We start from the raw sequence: 13,916 nt of genomic DNA on the forward strand, positions 1-13,916 counted from the left end.
GTTGATTCTTGTATGTGCCCTGATCAGAGATTGAACCCATAACCTTGGTGTATCTGGGATGACACTCTAACCAACTGAGCTAGCCGGCCAGGGCCTCTTGGTCATTTCTTAAGTCCCATATCTATGAGACCCTCATACACATGAAATTAATTTTTTTCTTCTTTTTTTAAAAAATATATCTTTATTGATTTCAGAGAGGAAGGGAGAGGGATAGAGAGTTAGAAACATCGATGTTGAGAGAGAAACATCGATCAGCTGCCTCCTGCACAGCCCCTCCTGGGGATGTGCCCACAACTGAGGTACATGCCCTTGACCGGAATCGAGCCTGGGACCCTTCAGTCCGCAGGCCGACACTCTATCCACTGAGCCAAACCGGTTAGGGCAGCCGTGGGCAAACTACGGCCCGTTTGAAATGAATAAAACTAAAAAAAATAAAGACGGTACCCTTTTATGTAATGATGTTTACTTTGAATTTATATTAGTTCACACACACACTCCATCCATGCTTTTGTTCCGGCCCTCCGGTCCAGTTTAAGAACCCATTGTGGCCCTCGAGTCAAAAAGTTTGCCCACCCCTGGGTTAGGGAAAATTTTTTCTTCTTTTAATCTGTCTTGTGTTAATTCAACCATCAGACCAGCCAAATGAACCAAGAGGTGTAGGGGGAAATTTTCCCCTCCCCAAAAGCACTAATTGTGAGTAGCAGAAATATGTGTGAAGTTCAGGTTTACCACCAAACTCACACAGTGATTGCTCAAATTGAAACTTTATATAAATATTGTAAATACAAAAATGAGATGATTTAGTACCACTTAAATATATTTATATATTGCAAAATTGCTAATATTCAGTGCCCCCTGCTGTTTGAAGTTATTTATTTGCTATGAAATATTTTAGTTGTTTTTTTTTTTTTTTGTTATTGGCCAAGTCTAAGTCATATGGAATTTTACTAATAGCTACACCAAGAGACAATGCCACTCTTCTGTTTTTGTTGTGTTTTTTGTTTTTGTTTTTGTTTTTAACAGCTTGGCTCGTGTTCTGTCCATGAGCAATGTAGTTAAAATTATTTTTTGCATTTTCCTAAATGTAATGTGCAGTTTTACATTATGGAGTTTTTATTCACACTGCTCTAACTGGTATACTTTCTCTCCAGCTTCTTTTCTGTTTGGCTAAGTAAGCTATTACTTAACCTTCAATATCTCTTCAAAGAAAATTTTTTCTGATCCATTCAAACTGGGTTGACTACCTTCTCATGTACTTTCCTATTTAGTACTTACCTGAACCATAGTTCTCACACTTTTCTGAGATTCCCTCTTTGCTTCTCTCCCTACTCTTAAGCACTTGAAAGGCAGGAACTATGTTTTATCCACATCTGTCTCTTCAAGGCCAATCACAGCATCTGGCCCATCCAAAATGCTTAAGAAATGCTTCTCCCACAAATAAATGTATGAGTGAATGTCATTGCAGAATCCTAATTGTGGAAGGGGTTCATGTTCCATTTCTAAACAAAAATCACATGTACAGTAATACCAGTGGTGCAGGGAATAATTCTCAGTAGAACAATTCCAGTGATTTTGAACTTATTATTATTTCTAAAAGTTCAGAATATTAGGAAATGTTTTTGGTTATGCTGATCCAGAATCTATCTGAAAATGTCAATCTCTTTTTTGTATTCTACTAAAGTATAAAATAAATATAGTTTTACATCCACTTGGCATTTTATCATATCTGCACATAGTAATTAATTCCTGCCATTTTATCTTGTTTTGGATTAAACCTCACCAGATATTTTAATAATCCTTGACTGTAATAAGGTTCTATATAAACTTTTCTGTGGTTTGAATTCCACCTCTTTTATTCAGAAAAGACCCAGATAATGTACATCCCAGAAATTATACGAATCAAGTTACATCTAGAATCTGCTCAAATGCTCTATGTCTATTTTCTTAGGCAATAAATGAAGAATGATGAGAATTAGAATACTCAGCCTTATTGTCATTTATTTATGTTATTTTTTTTACATTTAAAATAATATATTTTACATTTAAAATAATATATTTGGACAGTGAAATTTGTCACAATTTTTATAAAAGGTTTCAAAATTATCAGGCTACACTTATCTCATTTAATTTAAAGTTGACTGCATTTTCTCAGCAGTCATTGTGCACACTCAGGAATTTTTTGTGAATAAAATCTAACCTACAAATTGTTTCAAAGTGTAATGAAATGTTTATGAATGCTGAATCTCACCATGAATAAAATCAACATAATATTATGTTTATAGACTTCTATTTAAACCTTTGTGAATGTTGACTTGGCAGTTTTTTTAAATTTCTTTATTGATTGAGGTATTACATATGTGTCCTTATCCCCCCATGCCCCCCCAACCCCCACTCATGCCCTCATCCCCTTGTTGTCTGTGGCTATTGGTTAGGCTTATATGCATGCATACAAGTCCTTTGGTTGATCTCTCCCCATTACCCCACCCTCCCCTTATTGTCATTTAACAGAGACCAGAGAAAGCTTGTTTCTGGAGCTGCTTGTTTCTGAACTGCAGATCAAACACAGGCAGTACCAGGTAAGAAACACGAGGACAATGATCAAAACCTAGCAAAGAAAAACACTGCATTTGAAATATAGTTATAGGTCTCAGAAAAGACTATTGAATTTACTACTTTTGAAGGCCTATAAGCTATCTCTCTCTTAAGGATTTCTTCTTCTTATAACATAACTTTTGTAAGATCTCATCTCCACAATTTCCCAGAGGAAAAGTATGCATGTGATAAGCAAAGTTTTGGCTTCAGTTTGCGTTAGTATAACCTCATCTGTTTCATTACATATTGAGTGTGTATCCCACTTATACTATCCACTCTCAGCTTGATTGAATTCCCTTTTATGATCAAATTGCAAAATCATGTACGTATACATGAAACTTCTTTTACAGTACACTTGGGTAAGAAATCATCTTCTTTTATATATTAAAAATTCAAATTCTAGGGAATTTCATTCCTACCATTTTTCCTATATGTACATTTTTCCAATAATTGAGAAATATAAAATATTAAACTGGAAAGGCTTACAAATAGTCCTCAAACATAAATAAAATGTATGGCACTCAATAAATGTGTAATCAGGAGGAAGCAATTACACTATAACACAATATTATTTTATTTTGACATATTTAATCTTTATATATAATTCATGAAAACTATTTGGAAAGACTGTTGAGTTGATCTATTCAGTGAGTCATAATGTATTCATTTTACTCCTCTGGCAAGTATTTTCATTGATCCTTTAAATCTAGAAACACATTAACATTATTAACATCATGTTTTGTTTTGTTTTACTGGACAAAACAATTCCATAGGTAATGATGTCTCCATTTTAAACTACAATGGGTTTTCACATTAAAAAGCCTAATGTTTCAGGTGATAAAGACAACATGAGGGAAGACAAATGTGTACTCTTCTTTGACTCTCAGAAATATTTTTTTACATATTTTGGAAACAGAAGTTGAAGTTAGTCTTTTTGATTCTTACTGAGTTAGACCCTGGCTAGCCAACTGAAATGAAAAGTGCTTTAAGTTAAAATGCTCTTTAAGGCACCAAAAGGAGCAAAGTAGAATTATTTCTTGTATCTTAAAAATTAAATAGTGGAAGGAGTTTTCAAGTCACAAAATAGTAGTTGGCTTAGACTCAAAATACATATACAAAGTTTCCTCATATGTAGGACATAATTAATGCAGTTGCTTATTTAGTCAAGAAATAAACTAAGAAAAAGAATCCCTGCAGCACAGGGGGATCACGCTTTTGGCATGCATCTCTTTTTATATCCAGTGACACATTACTAGTGAATGTTCCTTACTTAGTTCAACCTGACTTCCTACCAACAAACAACATGTAATTGGGATGTTCAGAGATTGATTCTAGATAAGCTTAATAAAGGGTTCCACTTCTGCACATCTCTGGAATTAAAACAAAAGTTACCAAACCTACAATTAACAGCTGGAGATAACATATAATTTCCCAGAGCCCAATAGCAGTTTTTATGTTACTCCATTGTGCTTCATATATCGGCCTATATACTGTGGATTCTACCCTGAGAAAGCCGAGAGTATGTATGTGCTGAAATGGGATGTCATTATCTGTGACCTCTGAGTGTTAGTGATAAAAGCTCTACCGTCGGGGAAACATAGGCACCATGTTGCTTTTTACCATTAGAGATGTTGTCATTGGCTTCTCACAACAGAGATGCCTGTGGGTTGCACCATAGCTGAGACACAGTTTGTCAAACATCCTTAATCAGCAAGCACATCAAAGAATATAGTCACATTTGCAGAATCCATTCCATCACTGTGAATCATGTGTTATTTAATAATACACGCTGCCAAAGACATGGAAATCATTTGAAATGGTCAAGAGAACAAAACTACATAGATCAAGAAAAGGAACTTTTAGATTTTTCTTGGTAGCCAACTGTATGTAGTAAGTAATTTTATAAGCATTTTTCTTTACAAATAAAGAAGCATCAAGTAGTTAGGATGGTTTCATTCAATTGCATACACTCAAATGTAATAGTATAAAAATAGGCACATTTAGAACCAAAAGCCTAAACCATAATGTCATAAGACTATAAAAATACTATCTCTACTATGTAGAAATACCTCATATAATAATGCACACGTAAAGAAACACACACATATATAATGTCTACACAGAATTTTTGGTACTTACATTATTTTTAATTTAGACAAAAATCAAAGGAAAAAAGCATTTATTTTTTTATACTAATTGTTGAGCAATGGATTATAAAAAAGTTTTTTTTTTTAGTAAAGGTAAAAAAAATATTTTGAAAAAGTTTGTTAATTAAAAAAAGTCGGCTTAGTGATATACTAAGGTTCTGGGCTTAGTAGATTAAAAATGCAGTGAAAAAATGTTTCTATAGCCTTATTTCTTTTTATTCATTTTTTAAAATATGTTTTTACTGATTTTAGAGCAAGGAAGGGTGAGAGACAGAAACTTTGATGAGAGAGAATCATTGATCAGCTGCCTCCTGACTCCTGTATGCCCCATACTGGAATTGAGCCTGCAACCCAGGCATGTGCTCTGATGGGAATTGAACTGGTGACCTCTTGGTTCATGGGTTAAGGCTCAACCACTGAGCCACACTGGGCAGGAAAGGCTTACTTTTAAATTTCTTTCTAAGTTTTTTCTGAGTCTGTGTTTCTGAGTTTTGGGCTTCACTTTACATTTATTTCTCCTTTTATTCTAAGTGCTATATGTATCAACAAAAAAGATGACACATAAAAAGTATATATCTCTATATATAAAAGCCTATATGCAAAGTGTCCCCTTGGGCGGGAGTTTGACCCATCAGGCTTGCTATGATGTGTGCTGACCACCAGGGGGTGGTGTGGAATGAAGGAAGGCCCCGGCCAACAGCCAGCAGCCATGGAAGGAAGGCCCTGGCCAGTGACTAGCAGCCACTAGGGATCCTACCTGTGCACAAATTTTGTGCACTGGGCCTCTAGTATAAATACCCTATATAATAAAACCCTAATAGGCAAATAGACTGAATGGTGGAATGACTGGTCACTATGAACTGACCATCAGGGAGCAGACCCTTCATGCAGGAGCTGACCCCTGGTGGTCAGTGTACTCCCACAGGGGCAGCGTCACTCAGCCAGAAGCTGGACTCATGGCTGGCAAGTGCAGCAGCAGTGGCAGGAGCCTCTGCAGCAGCACTAAGGAGCAGCAAGCCGAGTGGTAGGGAGCAGAAAGCAGGTGGGCTGACATCCCCTGAGGGGTCAAGGACTGCGAGAGGGCACAGGCTGGGCTGAGGGACACCCACCCCCCGCATGGATTTCATGCACTGGGCCTCTAGTAAATAGATAAATGTATATTAATGCAACATGAACAGGAATTATATATATGAAGAAATACTATGAAAGAGCAGATATAAAGTTACTCTAGAAAAATACACATCATAATATTCTTTTTTTTGGAATATATTTTTATTGATTTCAGAGAATGAAGGGAGAGGGAGAGAGAGGTAGAAACATCAATGATGAGAATTATTGATCAGCTGCCTCCTGCATGCCCCCCACAGGGGATGGAGCCTGCAACCCAGGCATGTGCTCTGATGGGAATTGAACCATGACCTCCTGGTTCATAGGTTGATGCTCAGTCATTGAGCCACACAGACTGGGCACATCATAATATTCTTATAATACTCCAGTTGGACTGCAAATTTGGTTCTGAAAATACTTCAGATTAAAACAAAAATTTAAAATGTGCTAAGTTAAAAATCTACAATTGTGTATTGTTTAAATCTTATACTACAAATGCATAGCAAGAGAGTATAAAGATAATATAAGAAAAGAAATCCCAAATATAGCAGGTAAAATAATATATGTAAATATAATAAACCCATTGTGTCAAACAGACCAAATGAAATACAATGGATTTATTTTACATTTGATGACAAATCTTTACTTGTTTATAACACCGTTCATGGAATGATGTACATGTATAGAAAAGCTTAAGCTGGAAATATGGGCACAAATAAGGGGCCTTACACACAGAAAAATGCTTGACTTATTGAGGTTGCATACTTTTTTACTCTTAAAACAAGTCTGACAGGAGAATGTGGAGGTGTTCTGGGACTTGGAAGTATATTTTGGATTAATGGGTAAAATGTATTCAATTTTTATAATTGATCAAGTTTTCCTCCTATTCTCTTGAATCACGGGTAATTATGTATTTTCCAAAACATGCATTTTTTAAAATTTTCCTAACTTTACCTGTCTACTGGAATATTATTCATTATATTCTTGCCTACATATTAAAGTGCCTGCTATATCTATAGTTGTATTTTTTTGTTTTCTTCCCTCCTTTATGTCCTTTATTTTTTATTTGTTTTCTCCTCTCCTTTGTATTGTTATGCAACAAGGGAAGGAATATAGGAATATATATATATATATACATATACACACATATATATACACACATATATATATATATATATATAATTATTCTTTTCAAAAATTTGTATTTTATTTTTGTTGAGTCACTCAACTGATTATTTTCTCTGTCATTGATATTCTTATGTTTATTATTTCACTTTTTCTTTGGGTAACTTATCTGCTTTTGATTTTCTTATGATTTTAAATTTTCTTACTTCTTTTTTTTTAAATTAAATCTTTATTGTTCAGATTATTACATTTGTTCCTCTTTCCCCCCCCCCCATAACTCCCCTCCTCCCAGTTCCCGCCCCACCCTCCGCCCTCACTCCTCACCCACTGTCCTCATCCATAGGTGCACGATTTTTGTCCAGTCTCTTCCCGCATCTCCCACACCCCTTTCCCCCCCAAGAATAGTCAGTCCATTCCCTTTCTATGTCCCTGATTCTATTATAATCACCAGTTCATTCTGTTCATCAGATTATTTATTCACTTGATTCTTAGATTCACTTGTTGATAGATGCATATTTGTTGATCATAATTTGTATCTTTACCTTTTTCTTCCTCTTCCTCTTCTTAAAGGATACCTTTCAGCATTTCATATAATCCTGGTTTGGTGGTGATGAACTCCTTTAGCTTTTCCTTATCTGTGAAGCTCTTTATCTGACCTTCAGTTCTGAATGATAGCTTTGCTGGATAACGTAATCTTGGTTGTAAGTTCTTGGTATTCATCACTTTGAATATTTCTTGCCACTCCCTTCTGGCCTGCAAAGTTTCTGTTGAGAAATCAGCTGACAGTCGTATGGGTATTCCCTTGTAGGTAACTGAGTTTCTTTCTCTTGCTGCTTTTAAGATTCTCTCTTTGTCTTTTGCTCTTGGCATTTTAATTATGATGTGTCTTGGTGTGGTCCTCTTTGGATTCCTTTTGTTTGGGGTTCTCCGCGCTTCTTGGACCTGTAAGTCCATTTCTTTCACCAGGTGGGGGAAGTTTTCTGTCATTATTTCTTCAAATAGGTTTTCAATATCTTGCTCTCTCTCATCTTCTGACACCCCTATAATTCTGATGTTGGTATGCTTGAAGCTGTCCCAGGGGCTCCTTACACTATCCTCGCATTTTTGGATTCTTTTTTCATTTTGCTTTTCCGGTTGGGTGTTTTTTGCTTCCTCGCATTTCAAATCATTGACTTGATTCTTGCACTCCTCTGGTCTGCTGTCGGGAGTCTGTATAATATTCGTTATTTCAGTCCGTGTATGCTTAATTTCTAGTTGGTTCCCCAATATAACATCGAGGGTCTCATTAGATTTCTTGTAGATCTCATTAAGTTTATCGGCGGCTTCTAAACAGTTCTTGAGAGACCTTAAAAGTGTGGTTCTGAACTCTATATCTTCCATTGACAATTTTGTCCTGTTCCTTTGTCTCCGCATTTTGTTATGCTTTCTTGGTGCACCCCCTAGTGGTCTTTGTTCGCAGTCTTATAGTTAAACCTTGATTGTTGTAGCTAATACCAGGGAGGGTTTGACCTCCAGGCCAAGTGGCTATGAGAATCAGCTGTGTCTGCAGTGAGAGAACTTCTGTCCTCTAGGGAGGTGCTAATATAGCCTTTGCCTGAGGCTATCCAGCTAATGCCTCTGTGCAGGGCTTGGGCAGGGCGGATCACACAGGATCAACAGGGTGGGCCGGAGAGAGCAGTTATGGTGGCTCTCAGTCCTGTCCCCAGGGGCTCTGCCTCTCTGAGTCCCAGCACCCGCTGCAAAGCTCGGAGAGAAAGCTGCACTCGCTCTGACTGAAGCCAGACAGTCCCGCTTCTCCCGTTTGAGTCTGGGTCCCTAAAGACTCGCCTGTATCTGGAGCTCAGAGTCTGCGACTCCCTCCCGATTGAAAACGCCAACCACGCCCTCCGCCACCAGCCCGCTCCGCGCACTCCGCACCTCAGAATTTGACTTCAGCACTGCGCCTCCTCTGAGTGTCCATATGCGTTTCTCTTTCCTCCTAGTTGTAGGACTTCCACTCAGCCAGCGTTCCTGTGGTTCTGGGTGATGTCTGTTCCGTCTTTTAGTTTCACTTTTGAAGTAGTTGTTCAAAGCAGCAAACTCCGGCGTTAACCTCTGCCGCCATCTTGGTTCTCTCAAATTTTCTTACTTCTTGAAATGATGCATTACATTACTGATTTTTAATCCTCTTTCTTTTAGAGTATGGCATTATATTTTGTAAAATGTATATATATATATAGGATTAAACACATAAATGTGTATATATAGGAAGATATGTAAATACATATATTGATAATAACATATTACAGAGAAGCAAAGAAAGGCAAATAGAGACAGAAAATCTATAAAAATGTTCATTGAAATATTAGTAGCAGATGTTTGTTGAAATTTCACATTTACTACTCTTTTCTTTTTCACACTTTTTAATGCTCTTTACTGTGAAAATGCCTTCTTTTTCATTCTTTCTTTCTTTCTTTTATTTTCTTTCTTATTTTTATTTTTTGTTAATCCTCACCTGAGGATATTTTTCTATTGATTTCTTTTTAGAGAGAGTAGAAGGGAAGGAGAGACACAGAGAGAGAGATACATCAGTGTGAGAGTGACACATCAATTGATTGCCTCCCTCCCGGGCCTAGGATTGAGCCTGCAACTGTGTTAAGTACCCTTGCATGTCACGCTGATTAGCCAATAGGAGGTGTAGCGAAGGTACAGTCAATTGCCATGTTTGTCTATTATTAGATAGGATAATGTGTCTTTAAATGGAAACATACATAAAACAATGATATGTATTGATTGATGATGAAAATATTGTGGCTCACAGGAATCTAAACCTATGTTAGTATTAGTTTTTGTGGTGACTTTATAGACCATAAGTAGCACAAATAATGAGAATTGTGATTGAAGGTTGTGACTGTTCCATTGGTTCATTGGAAGTATTTATTTTCTCTATTTTTGCTTTATTTCTTTTCTTCATTTGGGATTATTTCATGGAAGATAGTTGAAATGGCTTTATTCTACTGTCTCTAACCAAAAACATAATATATAATACAACTTTAAAAATAGTGAGCTAGTGTCTTTCTTTTTTACTACACTTGATCTTAGCCAAAAGGCCGAGAAGCGATGTGTGTCTTTCTTTTTAAAAAAAATGATATTTCATTCTCCTATAAATGTCTCAATGTCATGTCCACAGAGGTTCAGTTTCGATGATCTATAATTTGAGTAAGTAGTTTTCAACCTAGGGTTTAGAAATTTGAGTTCTTTCAAGATTATAGGACTCAATTGGCTTGTAGTTTGGAGCAATTTGATTCCCAATAATAAAAAATAATAATCCATTTAGTAAATTTATTTCTAGGAAAGTTTTTTAAAAGCAAAAAGAACATGAACCAAATCACAATTTTCTATACAGGCATATATGGTGAAGGCTTTCTCTTACATTTAGCTTTAGAAAAATAATCTTACTTCATTAAAAATTTTACTTTGCTTTTTAAAAATTGGATCTATACTGAATTTGGGGCAAAATAGTATGGCATTGCTTGGAAAAGCCCATCAGTAAGATATTTGACTTCAAAAAAAAGGTTAATTGTTAATAATCAGACAGTGGCTATCTAAACAACATCCTTCAAAAAACAGCTATGCCAACAATAGAAAAAAAAGATAGTTCTTATATGAAGCATTATTCAAAATTATCCAACAATGTTATACTTTTAAAGAGAATAATTCATGAAATTTTACTTTTTAATGTGATATTGCCTTTGAGAGCTTATACTTAATATTGAATTAAGTAATTCCCTTGCAAGAAGAAAACATTTTCCTGCCATTACTATTCTTCACATGTATGAAAGTTAATCAAAGTAAGGCATGTTCTCAATAAAGCCGGGTGAATTGGTGTTCAGCCAAAAAGCCAGCTATCCATTCTGAGAACAAAACTTGTGAGCTATATATCTGAGAAGAGCTATAATTCTATTAGGTATAGACATCTCTACTGTCTACTTAAGCAATCTTAATACAAGTCATGTCAGTGCCTTAGAATTCACTTTAAAAAGGCATGAGTTCTTTTTCAGATCTGACATTTAAAGGATATCAGAAGTCATCCCTCTCATTCTTATTACAAGAACAATCTAGACATTTTACCTCTATGATCATCCTCCCTAAAAGCCATAATGCTATCTAATCATGAGAAAAACACCAGATAACCTCCAATTGAGGGGCATTCTACAAAATGCTTGGCTAGTGCTTCTCAAAAATCTCTTTTTTAATTGAAATATATTTGACATATGACATTGGGCTGGTCATCAAAAACAAGGAAAGTCTGAGAAACTGTCACAGCCAACAGGGCCTAAGGAGACAAGATAACTAAATGTAATGTGGTTACCCAGATGGGATCCTGGAACAGAAAAAAACAAACAAAAAAGGATATTAGTAAAAAGGAAAAAATTCTGAACAAAGTATGAAATTTAGTTAATAATAATGTATCATTATGCATTCATTAATTGTGACAAATGTACCATACTAAATGTAAGATGCTAATCTATGTATATAAAAGCCCAGTGACCTTTAAGGTGGAACAACCAGAATGACCGGTCTCTATGACATGCACTGACCATCAGGGGGCAGACAACGCAGGAGCTGCTCCCTGGTGGGCAGTGCACTCCCAAAGTGGGAGCGCCACTCAGTCAGAAACTGGGATCATGGCTGGCAAGCACAGTGATGGTAGCGAGAGCCTCTCCCACCTCCGTGGTAGTGCTAAGGAGTATCAAGGCAAACGGTAAGGAGTGAGCAGGTGGCGGTTAGGAGAGCAGGGTCCCGGATTGTGAGAGGGTGCAGGCCAGGCTGAGGGACTCCCTCCCTGCAAGAATTTTGTGCATTGGACTGCTAGTAATAGATAATACTGGATGTAGGGTATATGGGAACCCTCTGTATTATGTTAACATTTTTCTATACATCTAAAACTATTTTAAAATTAAAAGATTAGTTTAAATATTATGAACATATACATAAGACTAAATCTCTTTTTGTTTTAAATTACAGCATTAAATATTACATTTGTTTCTTCTATTAAAATGCCATCACAACATCAAGATCATAAAATTGCACTTTTTCATAATTTGTTTTTCATGTGGATACAATAAATATTGCCTTAGCTGAAAATATCCATAAATAACCCTAAAGAATTGGCTCTGCTCTTAATTCTGAACCAAGATTCTGTTGGCTAAGGAAGGAGATAAGAAAAATACTTTCTTTCACATAAAAAGTGCTGCTCTACTTCTAAACTCAAACATTCCTTTTTGGAAGATGTACCTAGGAGTTAGGTCACAAATAAGAGAGAAGCCTTTTAACCCATGTTTTTAACTTCTGTACCACCTTATTTTGAATTATCAACAATCACTTTTATCCCAAGTTTAAATGTTAAAATAAGTGTTTATTTCCAATCCATGTTTGAATAAATGTAGTCTTTCCTGATTATCACTTCCTAAAAGTCATTCCAAGTAGACTTAGATCTCCATTGCATTTTTTATATAACCTTGAGAAAATTTTTAAGGCATCAACTTTTTGGGGATTAATTTTTGGTATCATTTACCTAGTTAGATAAAAGTAATTTTGATGTTTATAATGAGCCAGTGTAACCTGAAAAGTAGATGAGAATCTTGGAGAAATTAATGACAATTCAGAAAAGAATATTAGAAAATAAAATACTGGAAGAAAGGTTCAATGGGAGCATATATATATATAGAGCATATATATATATTAGAGGCCCATGCACAAATTTATGTACTGGGGAGGAGGTCCCTCAGCCCAGCCTGTACCCTCTCACAGTCCAAGACACCTTGGGGGATGTCCTCCTGCCAACTTAGGCTCGATCCCCTGGGCAGTTGGATATCCCTCTCGCAACCCGGGATCTCTCTGGCAGCCCGGGATCCCTCTCGCAGTCCAGCCTCCTTACTGCCTGCCTGCTTGCTGCTCCTTACCACTCGGCTTGCTCTTCCTTAGCACGGCTGCAGAGGCGGGAGAGGCTCCTGCCACCACCACGGCACTTGCGGGCCATGAATCCAGCTCCTGGCTGAGTGGCGCTTCTCCTGTGGGAGCACACTGACCACCAGAAGGAAGCTCCTGCATTGAGCATTTGCTCCCTGGTGATCGGTGTGCATCATAGAGACTGGTTGTTCCCCCAGTTGTTCCACTGTTTGGTCAATTTGCATATTAGGTTTTTATCATATAGTATATATATATATATATATATATTTAACTCTTTATTGTTTAAAGTACCACATATAATATTACATATGTCTCCTTTTTCCCCCATTGACCTCTTCCCAGCCACCCCCACCCTCCGAGCACATGCCCTCAACCCCCTAGTGTCTGTGTCCATTGATTATGCTTATATGCATGCATACAAGTCCTTTGGTTGATCTCTTACCCATATACAGTGGGGCCTTGACTTACGAGTGTCCCGATTAACGAGTTTTTTTGAGATATGAGCCGTCTCTCAGCCAATTTTTTGCTTTGAGTTGCAAGCTCAAAAAAATTCGGGTTACGAGCCAGCTTCAGATACCCCACCGCTAGTTGGCATAGCGAACGTCACAGTGATTTGACACACGAGTAATTTGAGTTATGAGCTCCATCACGGAACGAATTAAACTCGTAAGTCAAGGCTATATATATATATATATATATATATATATATACACATATATAATTGATTTCAAAGAGGAAGGGAGAGGGAGAGAGAGATAAAAATATCAATGGCATTTTAATAGAAGACACAAATGTAATATTTAATGCTATAATTTAAAACAAAAAGAGATTTAGTCTTATGTATATGTTCATAATATTTAAACTAATCATGAGAGAGATTCATTGAAGGGCGGCCTCCTGCACGACCCCTACCAGGGATTGAGCTTGCAACCGCAACCTGAGTATGTGCCCTGACTGAAAATCGAACCATGACCTCCCAGTTCATAGATTGAC

At 36.7% G+C, this 13,916-nt stretch overlaps 1 pseudogene; it reads right to left on the reverse strand.

The window, feature by feature from the left end:
• Positions 1-9,913: 9,913 nt before the first annotated feature.
• Positions 9,914-10,072, reverse strand: LOC118654934 (annotated as a pseudogene).
• Between the last annotated feature and the right edge of the window lie 3,844 nt (positions 10,073-13,916).

Source organism: Myotis myotis, unplaced genomic scaffold, assembly GCF_014108235.1.
Source record: "Myotis myotis isolate mMyoMyo1 unplaced genomic scaffold, mMyoMyo1.p scaffold_m19_p_4, whole genome shotgun sequence".
In the NCBI taxonomy this organism is placed as follows: domain Eukaryota; kingdom Metazoa; phylum Chordata; class Mammalia; order Chiroptera; family Vespertilionidae; genus Myotis; species Myotis myotis.